This window comes from Ranitomeya variabilis, chromosome 3 (genome assembly GCF_051348905.1).
Source record: "Ranitomeya variabilis isolate aRanVar5 chromosome 3, aRanVar5.hap1, whole genome shotgun sequence".
NCBI lineage: Eukaryota > Metazoa > Chordata > Amphibia > Anura > Dendrobatidae > Ranitomeya > Ranitomeya variabilis.
The window spans coordinates 572,699,230-572,727,175 of NC_135234.1; the positions used below are offsets into that span (position 1 = coordinate 572,699,230).

The 27,946-nt window shown below is 43.1% G+C and overlaps 1 long non-coding RNA gene across 1 annotated transcript; it reads left to right on the forward strand.

Annotated features, from left to right (window-relative positions):
* The first annotated feature begins 5,993 nt into the window (after positions 1 to 5,993).
* LOC143818402 (uncharacterized) lies at positions 5,994 to 19,163 on the forward strand. Its single transcript, XR_013224517.1, has 3 exons — positions 5,994 to 6,192; positions 18,865 to 18,972; positions 19,058 to 19,163. It is a non-coding gene; the product is annotated as an uncharacterized LOC143818402 (long non-coding RNA).
* Positions 19,164 to 27,946: the final 8,783 nt, after the last annotated feature.

Consider the following 27,946-nt stretch of genomic DNA (forward strand, 5'->3'; position numbering starts at 1 on the left):
TAGGTATTAGGATAACAGATATGTAAGATGGATATAATAATAGTAATAATAATAATAATCTTTATTTATATAGCGCCAACATATTCCGCAGCACTTTACAATTAAGCGGGGACATATACAGACAAATTCAATACAAGTTAAGACAATTTAAACAGTGACATTAGGAGTGAGGTCCCTGTTCGCGACCTTACAATTTACAAGGAAATGGGGGGACACAATAGGTGAAAAGTGCTTGTTATTTCAGGTCTGGCAATTCTAATACATAGGGATTTTCATACAAAGCTGCATGATCCGGTCATCAGCCCGTGTGTTTAAGTGCAATAGTCAAGTATCAAGTGCAGTTATTGTGTGCATGGAGGGTGTGGAGACAGATGAATAGTAGAGTGCAGATTCGGAATAATATTTGGAAGGAGGGAACAGGGCAAAGTTAGTTTACTGAGTAGCTGATGTGGTAGGCTTGTTTGAAGAGATGGGTTTTTAGAGCGCGCTTGAATAGGTCGGGGCTATGTATCAGTCTGATCGTCTGGGGAAGTGCATTCCAGAGAGCTGGCGCAGCACGAGAGAAGTCTTGGAGACGGAGGTGCGAGGTTCGGATTACGGGGGATGTTAGTCATTTGTAGAACGGAGGGCACGTGTAAGGCGATAGACAGAGATGAGAGAGGAGATATAAGGCAGTGCAGAACTGTGGAGGGCTTTGTGGGTGAGAGAGATGAGTTTATACTGGACCCTGTAGCGAATGGGTAGCCAGTGTAATGACTGGCACAAGATGGAGGCATCGGTGAAGCGGTTAGACAGAAATATGACCCTGGCTGCCGCATTCAAGATGGATTGGAGAGGAGAAAGTTTGGTAAGAGGGAGACCGATCAGAAGAGAGTTGCAGTAGTCCAGACGAGAATGAATAAGAGAGACAGTAAGAGTCTTAGCAGTTTCAAAGGTGAGAAAAGGTCGGATTCTGGAGATGTTTTTAAGATGCAGGTGACAAGAGCGAGTGAGTGATCGGATATAAGGTAGATTTTCAACTTTGCACATAGCAAATGCAATATGGGTTACTTAATTCATATTTTCTGGGTAGAAATTAATTATACTGCTGATGAACCACTATAACATCCTAATCACACATAGGCTTTCCTCTTCAATCTGCCAACAAGGAGAATTTTGCTTAGTTCTGTGAATATTGCAGTGAATGTAAGAATATATCTCAGTGACGTGCGTAGCTAAGTGAGGGTCAGCCAGAAAAATGACCATAATTGTTACAAAGATGACTGGTTGTTGAAATGAGAAATTTATAATTTTAGCAGTTGAAATAAAGACATGCTTATGATTCACCTCTAATGGGGAATTTAACAGCAAAATGAGAGTCAAAGACCATATCTTATCTGTGCCTCAGATATATTGCAGTTTTGGACTAGAATGTGTTCAGCCCAAACTAGTACTAATTTAAGCAGATATATGGAATATTCATTCGGCTATGGTCAATGAGCTGCGTCATATGAATACAAGCTCTAAATTACAAAAATGTATGCTTCTCATGCTTCCCGTCAATGCATTTGCTAGTTTAATTTGTTTGATATTACACACAGAACATATTAAATAAAAAAATAAAAAATTCTAACATTTGTAAGTCACAAAGCTTACCCTGAGTGCATGGTACAGAGACTTTAAATAATAAACCTTCTAATATTGTAACTTTGTAATAGTTTAACAAATAAAATCATTCATTATCACATCAGAAAACAAAGAAAACTGAATGTGTAATAACATGGTTTTATTGTGTATTTACTGCATTTGTATCTTAAATTTTACCTCAAGGTGTGAATAAATATAATTATGGTGCATCAGCCTATAACTTGCTTAAAGGGGTATTCTCTTGTTATCAAATTGTATTAGGTTAGGTTAAATAGCATGAATATAAGCAAGTTTACAATTAATTTTTGTATCTGCTGTCATTCTCCTGCAATGAGAGCTTTTAAGTTAGTGTACAGATTGTTTTCAATGAGCTTGTCCACCAGAGCCAGGCAGGAAGTAGCTACATTCCAGGAGAGGAGTTAACTCCTAATATTCCAGACAGCTCTTTCCAACCCACTGATTTCTATACAGCAGATAGCTGCACATCATACTCACTCCCTCTCTGCTCCTGACAACCTGCTGTTATAGCTCTTGCAAAATCCCCAACCTCCAGCATCAGCAGCTACCAGAGCAGTTCTCCTAATTGCAGCTCTCACTTTAATGAGCTGCGTGTTTGTGCTTCTTCAAATGCACTGTTCTCTCTATATGCAAATATAGTGATAACAGTGTAGATAGATTCAAAGCAGCAGACCATTAATTTGTTCAAGTAGGACAAATCTACTCACTTGAACTGTAACTCAAGGGTGAGAACCTGCACCACAAGCGACCAGTAACTAAGGAGACTGAAGGGCTGTGAGCTGCCAAAGAGGAAGCTTGTGAATACCCCTTTAAGCGATTTTGCCCTCAATAGCAGGAGGACTAGGTATTGTCTGCTACAGTATCTCCTAGGTGTACATCTGCAGCTCTGAACCCTCTTATGATGGATTTCAAAGTTGAAGACTGAAACTAGGAGACAGCAATGACTATAGATGGTCTATGCTTCAAAAAGAGAGTGGTTTTAAAAAGCTATAATTGTGCAAGCACCTGCTGTATAATTTTGTTTCCGCATAACTGGATCCATGTTTTAAGGAAATAACTCCACTTACATTGGCAGCATTTTCAGGAAAAAAACAGAACTTTCTTGCTCCTGAGATTTAGTGACTCTGTATAAAGCCAGGGCAGATTAAATTATTCACAAAATTATGTAGAAAGTTTCTTACTATGATTGATTACAAGAGAGCCCCAAGAGAAGCACGAATTATCAAATATCTTCTTGAGAACTTATTGTTGAAAATGGTGATTGTCATGGGTCTACTGTCTGTCCCAGAATCAGAGTGCAGAAAAAAAGGAAAGGAAAAAAATGAAAACTCAAAAAGAAATTTGGCTGAGGAGGAAAGGGGTGGACATACTGCTGGGGCAGCTGGTGCAACTGCACCGGGGCCCAAAGTTGGAGGGGGGGCCTGCAGGCAGGAGTGTTTTACCCATAGCGGCACAATATGCAGCCACTATGGGGCCACTGAGTCAAGATTACGGGTGGGAGAGAGAGGGGCCCGGTGTAAACATGTGAATACCCAGAGCTGGAGACTGAGCGGCATGAAGAGTGCAGGAGTTCAAAAAGGGGCATGTCATACAGGGAGAGACATTGGTCAATGAACACTTTCCTCACTAGACTGAGGAGAGTGCTCACTGGCTGCCGTCTCTGTCCTCTTGCATGCAGAGCATTACTGCCCTTACTGCTCTATAGTGCAGGAAAAGACGTGCATTCTCGCTAGTACTGGTGCAGACTGAACATGGAGGGATACTCCAGAATATGGTCCTATATAACAACAGTCGCACTCAATGAAGAGAGTTCTTCTGAATTTTGTTAGTCAAAAAACGTGTTTTTTTTATTGTGAACAAACACCAAAAAGGTATCACCGCAGTGTTTCAAGGTAACGTTTCGACCCACAGGGTCTTTCTCAAACCTTACTTTTAATAGTAGATACCGAGCGGAGGGCACAAATCCCTGGAGAGATGCAGGAGTCCCGTTAGGGGCTGTAGCTAGAGAGTAACTGGTGTCTGCGGTGGTGGTGTGTCAAGCAGGAGTTCAAAAAGGGGCATGTCATACAGGGAGAGACATTGGTCAATGAACACTTTCCTCACTTGACTGAGGAGAGTGCTCACTGGCTGCCGTCTCTGTCCTCTTGCATGCAGAGCATTACTGCCCTTACTGCTCTATAGTGCCCAATGAGCAGTGGCACACAGGGGGGGCCTCAGGGCCCCGCCTCTTGTGCTGGGCCCTATCATGCACGAATGCAGGGGGAGGGGGGTGCCTGCAACAATGCAGCGGACCTAGGATGTGGTGCACAGCATATGGTGCCAGATGTGGTATCCACCGCTAGTCCTGGGTCCTGGTGGATACCGCATCTGGCACATACGCTGTGCACCACATCTCAAGTCTGCCGCATTGATGCAGGCACCCCCCCCCCATTTAAAGGGACATTGCCTATCGGCACACATTTTTTATTTAGTTGGCAAGTGAGTTAGCACTCTTGTTGCTTTTGGACTTTTTTGAAGTAAAGTGAACGGTAACTGATGGTCTAATTTTGACAGAAACGTTTTCTGTATCCTACCTTGTGAGCAACATTGAATACTGTTATCGTTCATATCAAGTTGAGTGCCAAGTTTTTTGGATACATATTTATGGTGTGGGAACCTACTCTGGCACCTTCCATAGTTGTGCACATGTCACTTTATTATAGTAGTGTTTTCTGTATCCTACTTCGTGAACAAAATTAAATACTGTTATTGATCATATCAAGTTGAGTGCCGAGCTTTTTGGATACATGTACGAGGACACTGTGACCAGAAGCGGAGCTGCGCCTGCTCGGGAATGCTTATGAGGTAAGTATGTAAAAAGTTTACTTTTCTTTATAAAATTAATTAAATGGGTGAGGCGGGGATGAGGGGGCCTGCACATGATGAAAGGGGGCTGTAAATGATGGAGGGGTGCTAAACATGATGAAGGGGGGCTGCAAATGATGGAGGGGGCTGCAAATGATGGAGGGGGGCTGCAAATGATGGAGGGGCTGCAAATGATGGAGGGGCAACAATTGATGTAGGGGGGCTGTCAGTGTCTGCCCCTGGGGTAAATAGTCCCACTATAAGGTAATTAAAAAAGCAGCATCAATCTAAAATTAAAGAGAAAAAAGAGGGAAATAAGGATGCAACCAAATAGTTAACAAGCACAACTCAGTGAACATCCATGCTGGAAGCACTAGTACAGTAATAGGGCTCAATGTAACCACATTCCTAGGAGGATACAGTAGAGAGAACTCATAATTTGATTAGTTGGCAGGTTTTATTCAATGTGCAGTAGGACATTAACAAATACAACACAGCCGACGGACTGTTTCACGTTACATGACATTTCTTCAGGGCAACATGGGAGATCGAGTCGGGACACTTGCATTTTGCAGCCAGTCAAATCTGCATAGACATTATGCCGAAAATATATGCATCTGAACATAAAAGAATGCGATCTCAAATACTAAGGCTGCAGTCACAAGATTTGTGAAATCTCCATGTGCTGTCCAATTTTTGCTTCGGCAGCACACAGGTACTTTGCAAGGATGTGTGAATGCAGCCTAAGGTCAAGCAGACCAACTGGATACTTTATGATCACTCTAGCATCACATTGTGCCAATTTAGTATGTTGGTATGTAGATCCATGCAATTTATATATGTTCCAAGTATGCAAATCTCAATACTGCCACATGTTTATTATTGCTATTATGCAGTTCTCTTATGTGCAATGTAAATCATGGTTTTCCCTTATTAGCAGTTAAGGAAATCCGAGTTACAAGTCATAAACCGTATTAATGAAGGTTTACAGCAACCCATAAATATTTGCAAAACAAAGAATGTCTATTCCAAACTTGTGAATTCCCTTTGGTGTTAAATCAAACAGTAAATTAGTATATTCTTCTATGTAATAGCCCAGATAATTATTATACCAATTATAAATCACTGGTTAATGTAAAGTTACTGGTGAAATATTGCTGATCCTGTTCACATGTATACAATACATTTATTCCATTGGGATTTAGGTTGGGAGAATGTGTTTTTAGTAAGAGTTAAGCCAGCAGGTTATTTCTGTGGAAAGAAAGCATTTCACCAGGACAGCAGATAGATGCCTAGGAATTGAATTGAGCTGCTGAAATACTGCCTGTGACTACAAGCTCTGGGCCACATCCAGTGTTGTTACAATTATTTGAAATGCCTTTGTGCTATTATCACTGCAGAGAAATACTGGTGCGCATGATCTCCCCCAGCTATACTCTGACCTTTATGCTTTTTGTAAGCCTACCATGTAGCATGCTGTCTGTCCAAACCTATTTTGTTTCTGCAGAAATAATTATTCCGAGTTTATAAAAGTAGGAAATCTTTTGCACATCCCCAAACAAGCTGCCGCACAACAGCATTTTATTCTGAATAAACTTTGAGTTCTCTTTGAACAGAGCCATTCGGAACAGCTCCAACATCAAAGTACATGAGATCTGTAAGGAATGAGTCATTGTGTGAGAACAGCGGGCAGATGCGGAAGATGTAAGTAGAGTAATGAGACAGTATTGCTGAATTTAGCATATCATTAACTAATATTGTTCTATTTAGAAGCTTGTTGAAAATGTTATTTGAAGCAATTATAAGGAAACATTAATAGCATATTTTATACTTAGAATAGAGTTGATATTATGCTGAACTGATTAATAGAAGCAGAGTTGTATTCAGACATGAACAGATCAAAGGTTTACTGACTTTTTTGTTACTTATCTTTTACATAAAAATAAAATTTTGCTCGCACAGTAAAGGAGCTGAAAAAGAAAACTTAAATGTGACAAATATGAGCCAGCTAAGTGTGTTAGGAAGCTTTCACATTGCGGCCAAGCAACCGTTCGTTGACCCCGTCAGGACTTGTGTACAAACCTCACGATTCAGGCATATGCATGGACAAGGCCATAGATTATAATTACCGTATATACTCAAGTATAAGCCAACCCGAGTATAAGCCGAGACCCCTAACTTTGCCACAAAAAACTGGGAAAACTTAATGACTCGAGTATAAACCTAGGGTGGAAAATGCAGCAGCTACTGGTAAATTTCAAAAATAAAAATAGATACCAATAAAAGTAAAATTAATTGAGACATCAGTGGGCTAAGTGTTTTTTAATATCCATAAATCAGGAGCCCCATATAATGCTTCATAAAGTTTATGATGGGCTCCATAAGATGCTCCATATTAAAATATGCCCCAAATCATGCTGCACAGAGGTTAATAATGGCCCCATAAGATGCTCCATAGACACATTTGCCCCATACAGTGCTGCATAAAGGTTAATAAGGGCCCAATAAGATGCTCCATAGAGACATTTGCCCCATATAATGCTGCGCAAATGCTGATTATGGCCTCATAAGATGCTCCATAGAGATATTTGCCCCATATAATTCTGCACAAATGCTGATTATGGCCCTATAAGATGCTCCATAGAGATATTTGCCCCATATAATGCTGCACAAATGTTGATTATGGCCCCATAAGATGCTCCATACAGACATTTGCCCCATATAAATGGCGCTATAAAAATGAATAATAATAATAATACCAGCTCTGCCCTCTCCTAGTGTACCATCACCCATCCCCTGCAGACTGTGAGCCCTCGCGGGCAGGGTCCTCCCTCCTTATGTACCCGTGTGCCTTGTTTTTGCTCATGTTTAATGTATTTGTCTATATTTGCCCGTATTTCACATGTAAAGCGCCATGGAATAAATGGCGCTATAAAAATGAATAATAATAATAATAATATAATGCTGCACAAATGCTGATTATGGCTCCATAAGATGCTCCATACAGAAATTTGCCCCATATAATGTTGCTGCGATTAAAAAAAAATGACATACTCACCTCTCATTGCTCAGGCCCCCGGCACTTGCAATATTCACCTTTCCTTGTTCCACCACCGGGCGCCGCTGTGTCTTCTGCATCCTCTGCACTGACGTTCAGGCAGAGGGCGCGCACTAACCACGTCATCGCACCCTCTGACCTGAGCGTCACAGCAGAGGACGAGGAAGACGGAGGGGCGCCCAGTGGTGGAACGAGGACAGGTGAATATCGCGCAATGCTGCTCACCCTCCCCATTATACTCACCTGCTCCCAGAGCAGTCCCTGGCAGCTTCCCTGATGGTCTTCTCCGGGCGCTGACAGCTTCTTCCAGCATTGAGCGGTCACATGGTACCACTCATTACAGTAATGAATATGCGGCTCCACCCCTATGGGAGTGGAGTCGCATCCATATTCAATACTGTAATAAGCGGTATCATGTGACCGCTCAACGCTGGAAGAAGCTGTCAGTGCCCGGAGACCATCAGAGATGCAGGGACCTCACCAGGAGCAGGTGAGTATGTCACAGCTACCGCTCCCCCTCACCAGCCGCGGACCCCTCTGGGACAATGACTCAAGTATAAGCTGAGAGGGGCACTTTCAACCTAAAAAAGGGCTGAAAATCTCCGCTTATACTCGAGTATATACGGTAGTCCGGGTATTGTGACACAGTTTGTCCACAAATCCACATGCGCCATGGTTCGGTGTAACAGTTTGCTTGGCCATGGACACCACTGATCCCAAGTCCTCACTGCACTTGGAGCTGTGTCGGCAGCTGAGCTACCCGTGAACATAAACACTGTGTGCACAGCTACGAGAAGGTGCTAAGACTAGGTTCCCAAGCCGTCCAACTAATAAGCAAAAAGTCTAGCACTCAACTTAAATGCAAGAGAGTAGATTTATTTGTAGCACTTGTGAAACGTTTCAGTCCAACAAGACTTTCATCAGTCACTACAACAATACGAAAAATATCAATATGACAAATAAACCAGAACAAAAAAAACAGGAGTACACATCAGGTGCAACAATAGCAAAAGTAAATATAAATTAAGTATATACAATAAGCAGAATAGTAGGTCTTTTACATAATAGAAGTATCAAAACCAGTAAAGTAGTGGTACTAAGCAAATAACCTCGCACAGTCAAGAGTAACGTGTAACATATATAAGGACATGGCCGGCGATATAGGAAAAAGATATCATAGCGTACCGTACTGTGCTCAGTATATGTGGAGACAATCTCCGAAATACGAATGGTATGCAGATTGTGCCTATTGTGACATAAGAAGAGATCAGGGTGAGGATGAGTCATAAATGAAGAGAAAGCGAGGAGTGAATTGCGTACTTACTGTGGAGACCCTATATACAATCACGTGTAAAAGTTATGTTGTTGCACGTAATAGCTGTGGGATAATGAACATAAGTACAGTCAATATTTGTGCCTATTGAATATGTCTAGAGTGATAGTCAGTGGTAAATATATGAGTTGTGTTCATAATATGAAATACCTGGTTGCTGATATCCCAGTTATGAGGTGATCGCCACAAATTGCCTCTAGGCATGCCGAGGCTGAAAAGAGCGTCCGTGTTAGTACTTCACTTAATAAAGTTATGGGCTGCCCTATCGGTGGTGGTATAGTGTATAATTACCTGCATGAGCCGTTTGGGGGAGTGAAGGGTCTCTGCCTCCAGGCACGGAATCCACCGTGCATCTGGGAAGCGTGGCTCTATGTGTGGGTAAATACTGGTGAGGGGCGGGGTACTAGCGAGCTGCTGTCACCAGATGTGACGTAACGCGGCTTGATGCAGACCGGAAGTGACCGGCTATGCGGTTCAGCAGTCATATTTGCTTTCCACAGATGGCTGTGTGGCAATTACTGGTGTAAGGATGCAAATAATAAATACTGCGGTGCATGGTTTCCACAGATCAGTATCGCTAATAGGGGGATGACAGTATAAGGGAAAATAACGGTATAAGGGGAAATAGAGTGATCGGCCGAAAGGGGGCGGAGCCAAAGCAGTGGGAGTGGTGAGGCAGAATAGTAGTCGTAAATGTGGAAAAATTAGCAGGCTGCTAATGGATGTGTAATGCCTATGGGGAGGATGGCTTATAAATATAGTGTGCCAGAATATTGTGGTAGCATGTATACATAACGTACTACTGTGTGACCGGTGAGGCTTGTGGCAAGGTCTTCAGGTCATAATAGTGTGGACAGATATTAGTGACCGGTCCAGAGGTGACGAAAATTCGTGATGTGCTCATCATATCATTAATAGAGGCGACTCTGAAGAAATAAAACGACATATTAGTTCTCATGGTACAGTAATACCATATACAATTCAATTTATCTACCAATATTAAATATTGACACATTAAATGAAAGCAGATAGTTAGATAGTTCGTATTCTCTGTTAAGACCCCTAGGTGACATAGTGTCTAATGTGTAGATCCAGAAGGCTTTGCGTTTTTTGAGAGTTAGGATCCTATTGCCCCCTCGGCGTGGTAACGGTATTTGTTGTTTGTATGATACGGAATGGGTAGACGGAGGTTTTTACAGCGAATTGTCGACTTGTGTTTGGATATCCTGTCACGGATGGGTTGGGATGTTTCTCCTACATACAGGAGGCCGCAAGGGCATTTAATAACAAACACCACATATGACAAATCGCAAATAAAGTAGCCCCGTATCTTAAACCTTTTTCCAGAATATGGGTGAACTACCTCGTCTCCTTTAAGGATGTTATTACACTGTACACAGTGTAAACAAGGGAAGGTCCCTTCCCTTGGTTTATGAAGAAAGCATTGTTTAACAGCAGTTTTAGGGCCAATGTCAGCCTTGACAAAGGTGTCCCTCAAGCTAGGTGCCCTTTTGAAACAGGGTAAAAATGGTAGCCTGAATTCCGGTATATCTGGATAGGCAGACGAGAGAATTGACCAATTGTGACGTATAGATTTATGTATTCTGTACATAAAAGGGTGGAATGAGTGTACGAATGGCTACCAGCTGAGCTACCAGCAGGAGAGCCAGGAAAAAATGTTGTACCATCTAATGACACTAAATGCACGATTGGAAGCCGTGACTTCCAGACAATCAGAAACTTGTGCTCCTGTAAGGGAACCCATCCTGTCTGATCCGCTTTGGTACTATGGGGATACGAAGCAGTGCTGTGGGTTTCTGGAGCAGTGCATGTGGCACGTTGAAGTTCTCAGCCAGCAATTTTCCTGTGACCGGGTCAAGGTGGGATTCCTAATGTCTTACCTAGGAGATGCCATGCTATGGCTCATTCCCCTGTGGGAGAAAAGGGGCTCCTATCTCTTCAGACCTGCAGGCCTTCCTGGTGGCCTTCCAAATGGTCTTTGATGAGCCTAACCCAGAATCTACTGAAAAAAAATCCATTCCCAGCTTCCAGGAACAGATCAGACTGGTGACACGTGTGAGGAAACCGTAACGTCTGACCCTGTCCTTTCAAAGACCATCCGTTGCCCAGCCTGTTGAAGCAGCCACCCATGCAGAATCTTGAAGGTTGACCGTGTTTGGCAGGGTAAGCAGAGACTGGAACTGCTTACGCCCAAATTCCGTTTTGGGGGGTCATATGCAAACCCCGACTGGGCCAACGAACGGATGCATGAATGCAATGTCAAAGCACCCTTAAAGAAGTTTTCCACTATGGACATGTCATAACTAGGTATGTCATGAATTGATTAAGGTTCCACCTTTTAGTAGACTGATGGTCTTCTAAATCTAATCAACCAGACAATACAACCTCTTCCAGAAATGTGGCCATTCTTGTGTGCTGCACTTTTTATTATATTATTATTGTATACATATATATATATGATATATGCAACAGTTTCATAAATTATATGATTATTGTATATACAGTGGGTACGGAAAGTATTTAGACCCCTTTACATTTTTCACTCTTTGTTTCATTGTAGCCATTTGGTAAATTCTAAAAAGTTCATTTTTTCTCTCATTAATGTACACTCAAATAATGCAAAGAAAACAAGTTCATAATCATTTAAAAACAACAATACTAATGTTTTAAATCAAGAGGAGTTTAGAAATCAATATTTTGTGGAATAACCAGCTTTCATGTGTCTTGGCATGCTTTCCATCAGTCTTTCACGCTTCTCCTGGCACAAAAATGTAAGCAGTTCTTCTTTGTTTGATGGCTTGTGACTATCCATCATCCTCTTGATTACATTCCAGAGGTTTTTAATGGGCTTCAGGTCTGGGGATTGGGCTGCCCATGACAGGGTTTTGATGTGGTGGTCTCTTAATTTTTGCCAGAGTTGTATATGATATGTACAAAAACTTCATAAACTTGTTTAAGAATAATAAAAATGGACCCGCAGTCTATAAGATTGTAAGAATCAAAAATCACATAAGTTTTGGTATCTTCAGTTTGTAAAAGTGCAGTCACACACATGCTACAATAAACTACCAGTGATAGAAATATGACAAGATATTACAAGAGGGTTTGGGAAACACAATAGTGTTACATAACATTTAGGCTAAGGTCACACCAGAGTATTTTCTCTAATCCGAGAGAATCAGGCCGATTAGGCTAATCACACTCTGATCAAACTGTGAATAGAGTTTGATCAGAGTGTGATTCAATTCTCTCAGATGAGAAGATATTAAAAAAAGTTTCCATCTTCTCCATTCTGTCAGTCCGGGAAAATCGGACTACACTCAGATGTCATCAAAGTGCAGTCCGATGTTTTACACGTACTCATTGACAAGCATGAATGAGTGCTACATTTTTTTCTGTGGACCAGCTCGGTCTGAGGAAAAAATCAGACATGTGCACAGCCTCATACATACAATTTTCATGTGCACGAGCCCTTAGTTTGGATATACCTGCCAAAACCATCTAAGGCCGGTTTCACACGTCAGTGGCTCCGGTACGTGAGGTGACAGTTTCCTCACGTACCGGAGCCACTGACACACGTAGACCCATAAAAATCAATGCAGCTGTTCAGATGTCATTGATTTTTTGCAGACCGTGTCTCCGTGTGCCAAACACGGAGACATGTCAGTGTTCGTGGGAGCGCACGTATTACACGGACCCATTAAAGTCAATGGGTCCGTGTAAAACATGGACCACAAACGGACGGTCTCCATTTGCAGTCCGTGTGCCGTGCAGGGGACAGCGCTACAGTAAGCGCTGTCCCCCCCACTGGTGCTGAAGCGGCAATTCATATGTTCCCTGCAGCAGCGTTTGCTGCAGAGAAAATATGAATAATAGTATTTAAAATAAAGATCTATGTGTCCCCTGCCCTCCCACCCCCTGTGCGCCCCCCCGCTGTTCAGAAAATACTCACCCGCTCCCACGTTGGCTGTCACTCCTTCCTCTCTGCCCCGCGCCTTCTACTGTATGCGGTCACGTGGGGCCGCTCATTTACAATCATGAATAGTCGGCTCCGCCCCTATGGGAGGTGGAGCCGCCTATTCATGACTGTAAATGATCGGCCCCACGTGACCGCATACAGGAGAAGATGGGGCCAGACCAGGAAGCCGCGACAGCCAACGTGGGAGCGGGTGAGTATTTTCTGAACAGCGGGGGGGCGCACAGGGGGTGGGAGGGCGGGGGACACATAGATCTTTATTTTAAACACTATAATTCATATTTTCTCTGCAGCAAACGCTGCTGCAGGGAACATATGAATCGCGGCTTCAGCACGATGCAGGGTACCACACGCGTGGGTACCACACGCTCCGTGTGGTACCCACTCGCCATACGGGCGGCACACGTGTGCCGCACATATGGCCTACGTGAGTTCACAGGCACACGGACACGGATAACTCCGGTACCGATTGTTTCCGGTACTGGAATTATCTGGACGTGTGGGACAGCCCTAAATGACTACCCACCCGCCTTTTGTCTTCTGGCAAGTCTATGTGAAACAACACAGATATATTCATGTTGAAATGTTGTTTAAATGTAATAATATAGCTTAGAAATCATAATAATAATAGTAAACTCACCTTTAAAAACAATTCTGGAGCTTTGTTCAGTTCAGAGGAGTCATTATCTTACCATCATTATAGAAAGAGATACTAAAAATGTTTGGTGCATGTATGAGCTAACTGGCCAGTACATATTAGAATTATGGTTTCAAATTTGAATTTGAAATATATACACTACCGTTCAAAAGTTTAGGGTCACCCAGACAATTTTGTGTTTTCCATGAAAACTCATACTTTTAATAATCAAATGAGTTGCCAAATAAATGTAAAATCTAGTCCAGACACTGACAAGGTTCGAAAAAAAGGTTTTTATTTGAAATAATAATTTTCTCTTTCAAACTTTGCGTTCGTTAAAAAATACTCCCTTTGCAGCAATTACAGCATTGCAGACCTTTGGCATTCTAGCAGTTAATTTGATGAGGTAATCTGGAGAGATTTCACCCCATGCTTCCAGAAGCCCCTCCCACAAGTTGGTTTGGCTTGATGGGCACATTTTGCGTACCATGCGGTCAAGCTGCTCCCACTACAGCTCAAAGGGGGTTGAGATCTGGTGACTGCGCTGGCCACTCCATTACAGATAAAATACCAGCTGCCTGTTTCTTCCCTAAATAGTTCTTGCATAATTTGGAGGTGTGCTTTGGGTCATTGTCCTGATGTAGCATGAAATTAGCTTCAATCAATCGCTGTCTACAGGGAATGGCTTTTTCTTTACCACTCTGCCCTGAAGGCCAGCATCCCGGAGTCACCTCTCCACTGTAGATGTTGACACTGTCGTTTTGCATGTACTATTTTATGAAGCTGCCTGTTGAGGACCTGTGAAGCGTCGATTTCTCAAACTACAGACTCTAATGTACTTGTCTTGTTGCTAAGTTGTGCAGCGGGGCCTCCCACTTCTCTTTCTACTCTGGTTAGAGCCTGTTTGTGCTCTCCTCTGAAGGGAGTAGTTCACACTATTGTAGGAAATCTCCAGTTTCTTGCCAATTTCTCGCATGGAATAGCCTTCATTTCTAAGAACAAGAATAGACTGTCAAGTTTCATATGAAAGTTCTTTTTTTCTGGCCATTTTAGAGTTTAATGCAACCAACAAATGTAATGCTCCAGATTTTCAAATATCTCAAAGGAAAGTCAGGTTTATATGTTCTCTAATCAGCCAAACTGTTTTCAGCTGTGCTAACATACTCATGCAAGGGTTTTCAAGGGTATTCTAACCATCCATTAACCTTCTTACACAGTTATCAAACACAAAGTACCATAAGAACACTGGAGTGATGGTTGTTGGAAATGGACCTCTATACACCTATGAAGATATTGCATTACAAACCAGACATTTGCAGCTAAAATAGTCATTTACCACATTAACAATGTATGGAGTATATTTATGAATCATTTAATGTTAGCTTCACTGGAAAAAAAACTGCTTTTCAAAAATAAGGAAAATTCTAAGTGACCCTTTTGAACGATAGTGTATATTTTTTTAACAATAATTATATATAAGGTTTAGGATCTATATGATTAGATGGCATTTGCAACACAGTACCAGTACAGTTACAAGGCATGCTGGTTAGTATGTATTTTAGTATAACAGAAATTAATCAAAAATAATTTTTACACAACTCCCACATCTTATCTTTTATCGTGCTGGGTTTTATTTTAAAATAACTTGCTTTCATGACAACCTATTATGTATTGACTTGAAATATTCATGTGTCACACAGTGAACTTGGTTGTGGAGGCATGAGCATTGTCAGTCACTTTTACATGCAGAATAAGGGGACTCCGGATAACAGCATGCTGTGATAATAAGGGTAATGCAGGGTAATATTTAAAAAGACCATATGTCATATTTAAAGTGTATACTGAATATTTTGCACATGTTCTAGCAATCATTTCATGAATGCACCCAAAAACAAAAAAATCAACATCAATCAGTGTGCTACTAGATCCTTTACCGTGCCACTATTTTTGGTATTTATAGTGAATTTACACAGTTCAGGGATCTCTAAAGCTTTTTTTTATATTTATTCATTTGTGCCAACAAGGGAAGATAGCAGCACAGTCCTAATGTGGGTGCAACACTTCCACGAGCAACCAGCCAGAAAGCCTCCAAATATAGGAAAAATAGAATGAAAGCAGCACTCCAAAGGAAATAAGTGAGAAAAGTGTACAGATATACAGTATGTGACTTTTCAGCTCCACATTTGAAGCTTTTCTCAAAGGAAGGATTCAAATGAGCTGAAACGTTTCATGTATCCGTGTGGATAAAGTCCACTTTTTTTACTTACTACCATTGGAGTGCTGATTTCATTCTATTAATTTGAGCCAATATAACTTGTCCCCATTTTAAACATAGCTACCCCATAAGGATAACCCCGTAGGCTCTATTTACCCTTCTGTTTCCAATGGAACCTTAGGGATGATGTCAGGGGGAAAGGCAAAGCCTCCTTCTTTACAGTGAAGAGAACTCATACCAGGAAGCTGTAAATAGGAGAAGTCATATACTGGAGGATGGGACTGTATGTAGAGTGGTTGAAAGAAGTAATATACTTAACCCTTTGTCAGGCACACCTCTGCCCCATCTGAGTTCAGGCGCAGTGCGCCTGACAGGCACAGGTTATAAAACCACCTATAATAGCTAATTATCTCAATTTCAGGACACTAAAAGTAATCAGTGACATTCATTGGGATGTTAAAAGAGAGAGCACATAAAATCAGATGTAAAAAAAATTGAATAACCATAAACATATTACCGTATATACTTGTGTATAAGCCGAGTTTTTCAGCACATTTTTTTTGCTGAAAAAGACCCCCATTGGCTTATACACGAGTCACAGTTCCACCTACTTGTTCTCCGCTGCAGTGCGGGTGTTCCCCGGTCTCTACTGGTCATCTACATGCGCCTGCAGCTTCTGTGAGTGTTCCAGTGACAGCTGACAGGGCTGACGGTCGGCATTAGCATCGGGACAAGTGCTTGGGTCCTGAGCAGGCAGGGACACCGGCGCGCTATGGGGGTCAGGTGCTGGTGCCTCTGCTTGCTCAGGCCCCCGGTACTTGCGATAGTCACCTCTTCCCGTTCCACCACTGCGATGTCTTCTGCATCCTCTGACTGTGACAATCAGGTCAGAGGGCGCGATGACGTGATTAGTGTGCACCCTCTGCCTGAACAGTCAGTGCAGAGAGACGGTGACGCTGAGGACAAGTGGTCAGTGATGAGAGGTGAGTATTTCATTTCTTTTTTGCAGCAACAGCAATATACTGTATATGAGGATCAGCATAAACTGTGCATTATATTGGCATCTTATGGAGCCCATCAGGAACTTTATGAAGCATTATATGGGGTGTACTTTGTATGGAGCATCTTATGGGGCCCATCTTGAACTTTATGGAGCATTATATGGGGCATATTTTGTATAGAGCATCTTATGGGGCCCATCTTGAACTTTATGGAGCATTATATGGGGCATATGTTGCATGGAGCATCTTATGGGGCCCATTATTATATATATTAATAATTGCATGGGACAGGCAGATCACGTTGTAACATTTTTTGCATTCATAATTTGACATCCTTCTGCCATAAGTTTCAATGGTGCAGGTGGTATATCTACAGTACAGACCAAATGTTTGGACACACCTTCTCATTTAAAGATTTTTCTGTATTTTCATGACTATGAAAATTGTAAATTCACACTGAAGGCATCAAAACTATGAATTAACACATGTGGAATTATATTCTTAACAAAAAAGTGTGAAACAACTGAAAATATGTCTTATATTCTAGGTTCTTCAAAGTAGCCACCTTTTGCTTTGATGACTGCTTTGCACACTCTTGGGATTCTCTTGATGAGCTTCAAAAGGTAGTCACCGGAAATGGTCTTCCAACAATCTTGAAGGAGTTCCCAGAGATGCTTAGCACTTGTTGGCCCTTTTGTCTTCACTCTGCGGTCCAGCTCACCCTAAACCATCTCAATTGGATTCAGGTCTGGTGACTGTGACTCCTTCTTGGTCAAATAGCCCTTACACAGCCTGGAAGTGTGTTTGGGGTCATTGTCCTGTTGAAAAATAAATGATTGTCCAACTAAACGCAAACCGGATGGAATAGCATGCCGCTGCAAAATGCTGTGGTAGCCATGCTGGTTCAGTATGCCTTCAATTTTGAAGAAATCCCCAACAGTGTCACCAGCACCCCCACACCATCACACCTCCTCCTCCATGCTTCACGGTGGGAACCAGGCATGTAGAGTCCATCCGTTCACCTTTTCTGCATCGCACAAAGACATGGTGGTTGGAACCAAAGATCTCAAATTTGGACTCATCAGACCAAAGCACAGATTTCCACTGGTCTAATGTCCATTCCTTGTGTTCCTTTACCCAAACAAGTCTCTTCTGCTTGTTGCCTGTCCTTAGCAGTGGTTTCCTAGCAGCTATTTTACCATGAAGGCCTGCTGCACAAAGTCTCCTCTTAACAGCTGTTGTAGAGATGTGTCTGCTGCTAGAACTCTGTGTGACATTGACCTGGTCTCTAATCTGAGCTGTTATTAACCTGCGATTTCTGAGGCTGGTGATAAACTTATCCTCAGAAGCAGAGGTGACTCTTGGTTTTTCTTTCCTGGGGTGGTCCTCATGTGAGCCAGTTTCTTTGTAGCGCTTGATGGGTTTTGCCACTGCACTTGGGGACACTTTCAAAGTTTTCCCAATTTTTCGGACTGACTGACCTTCATTTCTTAAAGTAATGATAGCCACTTGTTTTTCTTTACTTAGCTGCTTTTTTCTTGCCATAATACAAATTCTAACAGTCTATTCAGTAGGACTATCAGCTGTGTATCCACCAGACATCTGCACAACACAACTGATGGTCCCAACCCCATTTATAAGGCAAGAAATCCCACTTATTAAACCTGACATGGCACACCTGTGAAGTGAATACAATTTCCGGTGACTACCTCTTGAAGCTTATCAAGAGAATGCCAAGAGTGTGTAAAGCAGTCATCAAAATAAAAGGTGGCTACTTTGAAGAAACCTAGAATATAAGACATATTTTCAGTTGTTTCACACTTTTTTGTTAAGTATATAATTCCACATGTGTTAATTCATAGTTTTGATGCCTTCAGTGTGAATTTACAAATTTCATAGTCATGAAAATACAGAAAAATCTTTAAATGAGAATGTGTGTCCAAACTTTTGGTCTGTACCGTATGTCTTTTGGGAGGTGGGAGAGGTGGTGATTTTTCTTGATCATCTTTGGGATGAAATCTTTTCAGCCGGACTTGCAGGCTAGACTGGATTCCACTCGTCTTCAGACTTCTTTTGCGTAGCTCTACACTCACCAGTTCATTTTCCAATGTTTTCTGATAAATTCTTCTATGCAGTGGTTCCAGTTGATTGCCGAGGTAAATCACTTGTGAATTGATACCACCCACATTCAATATCGTGAAGAAGATGACCATTGGCCAGCGCATGATGTTTCAGCTAACACTGTAAGTGGCGCATATCTGATCTGCAGTATCAATGCTGCTTTTGGTTAAACTATAGTGATCACCTATGGTGTCTTTTCCTCTCCAGACTCAGGATCACTGGCGTCGTTAACATGAAGCAAAGAGACCAGAATCATGTTTTTCTTCTTGCGTGGGATGTAGGAAACCAAAACCGTCCTATTATTGAAGCCAAACATACTGCTGTATTTTTTTCCCCTTTTACACTTAGAAAATATGGCAGCAATTGTGTTTTATTTTTTCTGATAGTTCCGACATATGACTGCTTCTTCTTTTTCAAATTGTTGATTAGATCAAAATCAGAGAACCAATTGTCAGCTGTAATATTGCAACCAGATCCAAAAAAGAGCAAAAGAAGGGATAAGGGGAAGGAAATAATAGGGATGGGCGAGATTTTCTGATAATTTGGGGAGGAGAGAGAAACAAAACTAACTGAGCTTTGCCTGTCAGATCAACTTCACCTGATGGAGGGTTAAAGATGAGACTATGTATAGAAGATCTGAGAGGAGTGATAAACTGCAGAATGGGACGGCATATAGAATGGTTAAGAGGAATGATATACTTCAGGTTGGGGTTGATAGTTTTATACTGCATGATGGGGTTGTGCATAGAGGGTCTGAGAGGAGTGATATACTGCAGGATGGAGCTTTTTCTACAGTGTCTGAGAGGAGTTGTGTTCTCTGCTTTCAACAGATCAGTTATGTAAAACTCCAAATGCCACTCTGTTGATATATATCACAGAAGATTATACTCTGCATCCACAGAGCAGCATTTCCAGTTTCTCATCACTTATCTCTCAGTGGGGGTAACAAGCACAACTTTGCACTGATCAGTAATTACAAGCTCTGTTGCTGAGCACTGAAGGAGACTCTTAGCCCTCTTAAAACCAGCTAACAATTATGTAAAACAACAAAGGCAGCTATACTGGTGTACATGGCAGAAGATGAAACTCGTTCAGGAAGGGTACTATACATGAGCAGAGGCATAAAGTGTTCTTACACTTCGATTAGCTTGATAATAAATCAGAGGCTTATCAGGAGTGTTCTGTCTTCATACACGTTGATACGGTGTGTGATCCGACATACGGCATAAACCACTTCTGTCTCCCAAATAAGCAGACTGTTCTCTGTAGTCTAACTTGTTTATTGATAAACATGAGCACGGTAAAACTATAAGAATACAAATGACACAAATAAGTATTGGGCCAAATAATAGCACAGCTGATACTTTACAACTAACATGAAAGTATACAGTATGATGCAACTTGTGTATATAACTAAATACAATAAGTCTCTGATAATCACATTTCTTAGGTACTGGCTGCTATACAGTTAATCACATTCTGTACAACACTACATTGCAAGAACAGGGATAACAATCTTATCGGATAAACTTTACCAGGATGGCAACAAAATGAGGTACCGTATTTTTTGGACTATAAGACGCACCGGACCATAGGGCGCACCCCAAATTTGGGGTGAAAATTGCAGAAAAAAAGATTTTTTATAAGATGGGGGTCCGTCTTATTGTCCGAATTTACAGTATCTTACCTGAGGACTGGCGGTGGCAGAGCAGGGTCACAGGAGGCATGGTGTCGGCAGAGGTGGGGTGATGCGGTACGGCGTGCACCTGAGCAGGGTCCCTTCCTGCTTAGGTGGGCGACGCCACGGTCTGGTGTCCATGGGAGGGTTGCAGCAGTGGTTACCGGCAGAGGTGCTGGGATGAGGAGGTGCTGGGATGAGGAGGTCCTGGGATGAGGAGGTCCTGGGATGAGGAGGTGCTGGGATGAGGAGGTCCTGGGATGAGGAGGTCCTGGGATGAGGAGGTCCTGGGATGAGGAGGTGCTGCGATGAGGAGGTCCTGGGATGAGGAGGTCCTGGGATGAGGAGGTCCTGGGATGAGGAGGTGCTGGGATGAGGAGGTGCTGGGATGAGGAGGCGCAGTGAGAGGTATGGTGTCAGAGGGGTCCCTTTCCCCGGTGAGGTGATGCAGCAGCCCGGTAAGCAGCAGAGCCGGGTGAATACTGTTGTTAGCGGTGGTGGCGGTCATCTTCCCGAGGCCGCGGATGCGCAGATGAAGTGCTCTGCTTCCCGGGGCTTCAGGAAAATGGCCGCGGGAGGCCGCATGTGCGCAGATGGAGATCGCGGTGGCCATTTTCCTGAAGCCAAGAACTTCAGGAAAATGGCTGCTGCGATCCCCATCTGCGCACGCGCGGCATCCCGCGGCCATTTTCCGGAAGCCCCGGGAAGCAGAGCGCTCCATCTGCGCACGCGCTGCCTCCGGAAGATGGCCGCCACCACCGCTAACAACAGGATTCACCCGGCTCTGCTGCTTACCGGGCTGCTGCATCACCTCACCGGGGAAAGGGACCCTGCTCACTGCGCCTCCTCATCCCTGCACATCTGCCGCTACACCTCTGCCACCGCACCTCTGCCGCCACACCTCTGCCACCGTACCTCTGCCGCCACGGAAAGCCTGCATTGCGACTATTAGACGCACCCCCCATTTTCCCCCCTTTTTTGGGGGGGAAAAAGTGTGTCTTGTAGTCCGAAAAATACGGTAGTTCCAACACAGCAGATAAACACGTGTGTCCCAGGTGGTACACAGAGAAAAAATTGAGTTTCCCTATCCCATGATACCTTGGTACAATCCCATAATGCAACACTCTAATTGTTACTAAGGCACAGATTATAAATTTAACCACCACTAGATGGTGCTATAACACAGCAAACCAAAACTGTAATACTAAACTTCATACATATTATGAGCCACACTGTCTTTTCCTGAAATGGACAGAACAAGTAGCACGGAGAGAGTGGAGGTTGGAGGTTTACTGTACTGAGATAAGCAGATAAGAATAAGACTGACCATTCTGCTATGTGAAGTTGAATGTACAGAGGGGCAGATCAAGATGAAAAAAGATACAAAGGTACAAGAAAGTAATGTTATGGTAGACTTAGTCTTGTGGGGTTATTGACAAAGGGTATGCAGTTACTGTGCTTTGATTAAAAAAAAATGCAATTCCGTGAATAATCCTTTAATAGATCATTCTATTGTCACTTGAAAAAAATGGAAAAACCTCAGACACTACTCTATTAGAAGCTAGAATTTAAATGGTTATTACCACAATATTAACCCTTTTACCCCCAAGGGTGGTTTGCACGTTAATGACCAGGCCAATTTTTACAATTCTGACCACTGTCCCTTTATGAGGTTATAACTCTGGAACGCTTCAACGGATCCCGGTGATTCTGACACTGTTTTCTCGTGACATATTGTACTTCATGATAATGGTAAAATTTATTTGATATTACCTGCGTTTATTTGTAAAAAAAAAAAAAGGAAATTTGGCGAAAATTTCACAATTTTCCAACTTTGAATTTTAAAGGGAACCTGTCACCGGAATTTGGCGGGACCGGTTTCGGTCATATGGGCGGGGTTTTCTGGTGTTTGATTCACCCTTTCCTTACCCGCTGGCTGCATGCTGGCCGCAATATTGGATTAAAGTTCATTCTCTGTCCTCCGTAGCACATGCCTGCGCAAGGCAATCTTGCCTTGCGCATGCCCAGTATGCTTTGCCCAACTGCGGGCAAAGCCGAAAAGCATTAGTGCGCATGCACCAGTGCACTAGGTCCTGGAAGTATTTTGCTGTGTTCCGAGACATAGTGCGCCGGCGCATGCGCACTAATGCTTTTCGGCTTTGCCCGCAGTTGGGCAAAGCATACTGCGCGTGCGCAAGGCAAGATTGCCTTGCGCAGGCGTGTACTAAGGAGGACAGAGAATGAACTTCAATCCAATATTGCGGCCAGCGTGCAGCCAGCGGGTAAGGAAAAGGTGAATCAAACACCCGAAAACCCCACCCATATGACCAAAAACCGGTCCCGCCAAATTCCGGTGACAGGTTCCCTTTAATGCAATTAAATCACAGAGATATGTCACACAAAATACTTAATATGTAACATTTCCCACGTGTCTACTTTACGTCAGCACAATTTTGGAACCAAATTTTTTTTTAGGGAGTTATAAGGGTTAAAAGTTGACCAGCAATTTCTCATTTTTACAACACCATTTTTTTTAGAGACCACATCTCATTTGAAGTCATTTTGAGGGGTCTATATGATAGAAAATAACCAAGTGTGACACCATTCTAAAAACTGCACCCCTCAAGGTGCTCAAAACCACATTCGAGGAGTTTATTAACCCTTCAGGTGTTTCACAGGAATTTTTGGAATGTTTAAATAAAAATGAACATTTAACTTTTTTTCACAAAAAATTTACCTCAGCTCCAATTTGTTTTATTTTACCAAGGGTAACAGGAGAAAATGGACATCAAAAGTTGTAGTACAATTTGTCCTGAGTACGCTGATACCCCATATGTGGGGGTAAACCACTGTTTGGGAGCATGGCAGAGCTCAGAAGCGAAGGAGCGCCATTTGACTTTTCAATGCAAAATTGACTGGAATTGAGATGGGATGCCATGTTGCGTTTGGAGAGCCCCTGATGTGCCTAAACATTGAAACCCCCCACAAGTGACATCATTTTGGAAAGTAGACCCCCTAAGGAACTTATCTAGATGTATGCTGAGCACTTTGACCCATTAAGTGATTCACAGAAGTTTATAATGCAGAGCCGTAAAAATAAAAAATCATATTTTTTCACAAAAATGATATTTTCACCACCAATTTTTTACTTTCCCAATTGTAAGAGAAGAAATTGGACCACAAAAGTTGTTGTACAATTTGTCCTGAGTACGCTGATACCCCATATGTGGGGGTAAACCACTGTTTGGGTGCATGGGAGAGCTCGGAAGGAAAGGAGCACCGTTTGACTTTTCAATGCAAAATTGACAGAAATTGAGATGGGACACCATGTTGCGTTTGGAGAGCCAATGATGTGCCTAAACATTGAAACCCCCCACAAGTGACACCATATTGGAAACTAGACCCCCCAAGGAACTTATCTAGATGTGTTGTGAGAACTTTGAACCCCAAGTGTTTCACTACAGTTTATAACACAGAGCCGTAAAAAAAAAAATCTTTTTTTTTCACAAAAATTATTTTTTAGCCACCAGTTTTGTATTTTCCCAAGGGTAACAGGAGAAATTGGACCCCAAAAGGTTGTTGTACAATGTGTCCTGAGTACGCTGATACCCCATATGTTGGGGTACACCCCTGTTTGGGCACACGGGAGAGCTCGGAAGGGAAGGAGCACTGTTTTACTTTTTCAATGCAGAATTGGCTGGAATTGAGATTGGATGCCATGTCGCGTTTGGAGAGCCCCTGATGTGCCTAAACAGTGGAAACCCCCCAATTATAACTGAAACCCTAATCCAAACACATACCTAACTGTCATGAATCCCCAATGGCTAGGGATAGCACAGGACAAGCAAAGTATAACAAAATATCGGACGAGCTCTAGGGTGATGGAACCTGGGCTGACCGCTGCCCTACGCCTGACAAACGCAACTAGAGATAGCCAGGGAGCGTGCCTACGTTGGTTCTAGACGCCACGCACCAGCCTAAGAGCTAACTAGTACTGCAGAGAAAACAAGACCTCACTTGCCTCCAGAGGAATTAACCCCAAAGGTATAGTTGCCCCCCACATGTATTGACGGTGAAATGAGAGGAAGGCACACACATAGAGATGATGTATATAGCTTTAGCAAATAGAGGCCCGCTGAAAACTAGAAAGCAGAATGATACAAAAGGGGACTGAGCGGTCAGCAAAAAACCCTAATCAAAAAAACCATCCTGAGATTACAAGAACCCATGTGCCAACTCATGGCACATGGGGAGAACCTCAGTCCACTAGAGCAACCAGCTAGCATAGAGACATTCTAAGCAAGCTGGACCAAAAACCAAACAACTGAAAATCAGCACTTAGCTTATCCTGAAAGATCTGGGAGCAGGTAGGCAGGAACCAAACAGAGCACATCTGAACACATTGATAGCCGGCAAGGGAAATGACAGAAAGGCCAGGTAAAATAGGAAACACCCAGCCTCTGATGGACAGGTGGAAACCAAAGGCCGCAACCCACCAAAGTCACCCAGTACCAGCAGTAACCACCAGAGGGAGCCCACCAACAGAATCCACAACAGTACCCCCCCCTTGAGGAGGGGTCACCGAACCCTCACGAGAACCCCCAGGGCGATCAGGGTGAGCTCTATGGAAGGCGCGGACCAAATCAGTCGCGTGAACATCGGAGGCGACCACCCAGGAATTATCCTCCTGACCATAACCCTTCCACTTAACCAAATACTGGAGTTTGCGTCTGGAAACACGAGAATCCAAGATCTTTTCAACAACATACTCCAATTCTCCCTCCACCAGCACCGGAGCAGGAGGCTCGACCGAAGGAACAACGGGCACCTCATACCTCCGCAACAACGACCGATGGAACACATTATGAATAGCAAACGATGCTGGGAGATCCAAACGAAAAGATACAGGGTTAAGAATCTCCGAGATCCTATAAGGACCGATGAACCGAGGCTTGAACTTAGGAGAAGAGACCTTCATAGGGACAAAACGAGAAGACAACCACACCAAGTCCCCAACAAGAAGTCGGGGACCCACGCGGCGACGGCGATTAGCAAACTGCTGAGTCTTCTCCTGAGATAACTTCAAATTGTCCACCACCTGATTCCAAATCTGATGTAGCCTGTCCACCACCACGTCTACTCCAGGACAATCCGAAGATTCCCCCTGACCAGAGGAAAAACGAGGATGAAACCCCGAATTACAAAAAAAAGGAGAGACCAACGTGGCAGAACTAGCCCGATTATTAAGAGCAAATTCGGCCAGTGGCAAAAAAGCAACCCAGTCATCCTGATCAGCAGAAACAAAACACCTCAAATAAGTTTCCAAGGTCTGATTAGTTCGCTCCGTCTGGCCATTCGTCTGAGGATGGAATGCAGACGAGAAAGACAAATCAATGCCCATCTTGGCACAAAACGTCCGCCAAAATCTAGACACAAACTGGGATCCCCTGTCAGAAACGATATTCTCCGGAATCCCATGCAAACGAACCACGTTCTGAAAAAACAAAGAAACCAACTCAGAGGAGGAGGGTAACTTAGGCAAGGGCACCAAATGAACCATCTTAGAAAAGCGGTCAGACACAACCCAGATAACGGACATTTTCTGTGAAACCGGGAGATCAGAAATAAAATCCATGGAAATGTGCGTCCAAGGCCTCTTCGGGATGGGCAAAGATAACAACAACCCACTAGCCCGTGAACAGCAAGGCTTAGCTCGAGCACACACTTCACAAGACTGCACAAAGGTACGCACATCCCTAGACAAGGAAGGCCACCAAAAAGACCTGGCCACCAAATCTCTTGTACCAAATATTCCAGGATGACCAGCCAACACAGAAGAATGGACCTCGGAGATGACTCTACTGGTCCAATCATCCGGAACAAACAGTCTTTCTGGTGGACATCGATCCGGTTTATCCACCTGAAACTCCTGCAATGCGCGTCGCAAGTCTGGGGATACGGCGGACAATATTACCCCATCCCTAAGGATACCAGCAGGCCCAGTGTCTCCAGGAGAATCAGGCACAAAACTCCTGGAAAGAGCATCTGCCTTCACATTCTTTGAACCTGGCAGGTATGAAACCACGAAATTGAAACGAGAAAAAAATAATGACCAACGAGCCTGTCTAGGATTCAAACGCCTGGCAGATTCAAGGTAAATGAGATTCTTGTGATCAGTCAAGACCACCACGCAATGTTTAGCACCCTCAAGCCAATGACGCCACTCCTCAAATGCCCACTTCATGGCCAAAAGCTCCCGATTACCCACATCATAATTGCGCTCGGCGGGCGAGAATTTTCTAGAGAAGAAAGCACATGGCTTCGTCACCGAGCCATTAGAACTTCTCTGTGACAAAACCGCCCCCGCTCCAATCTCGGAAGCATCAACCTCCACCTGAAAAGGAAGTGACACATCTGGTTGACACAACACAGGAGGAGAAGAAAACCGGCGCTTAAGTTCCCGAAAGGCCTCCACGGCCGCAGGGGACCAATCAGCAACATCAGCACCCTTTTTAGTCAAATCAGTCAAAGGTTTAACAATACTGGAAAAATTAGCAATGAACCGACGATAAAAATTAGCAAACCCCAAGAACTTCTGAAGGCTCTTAACAGATGTAGGTTGTGTCCAGTCACAAATAGCCTGAACCTTAACGGGATCCATCTCAATAGTAGAAGGAGAAAAAATGTACCCCAAAAAAGAAATCTTCTGGACTCCGAAGAGACACTTTGAGCCCTTCACAAACAGAGAATTGGCCCGCAAAACCTGAAACACCTTCCTGACCTGTAGAACATGAGACTCCCAGTCATCAGAAAACACCAAAATATCATCCAAATACACAATCATAAACTTATCCAGATATTCACGGAAAATATTGTGCATAAAGGACTGAAAGACTGACGGAGCATTGGAGAGTCCAAAAGGCATTACCAAATACTCAAAATGGCCCTCAGGCGTATTAAATGCGGTTTTCCACTCATCACCCTGTTTTATCCGCACCAGATTATACGCACCACGAAGATCTATTTTAGTGAACCACCTAGCCCCCTTAATGCGAGCAAACAAATCAGTAAATAATGGCAATGGATACTGGTATTTGACTGTAATCTTATTCAGAAGGCGATAATCTATACAAGGCCTCAGGGAACCATCTTTTTTTGCCACGAAAAAAAAACCTGCTCCCAGAGGGGACGAAGATGGACGAATATGTCCCTTTTCCAAGGACTCCTTAATATAATTCCGCATAGCAGTATGCTCTGGCAGTGACAGATTAAATAAACGACCCTTAGGGAACTTACTGCCAGGAATCAATTCTATAGCACAGTCACACTCTCTATGAGGAGGGAGCGAATTGAGCTTAGGCTCCTCAAAAACATCCTTATAATCTGACAAAAACGCAGGGATCTCCGAAGGAGTCGAT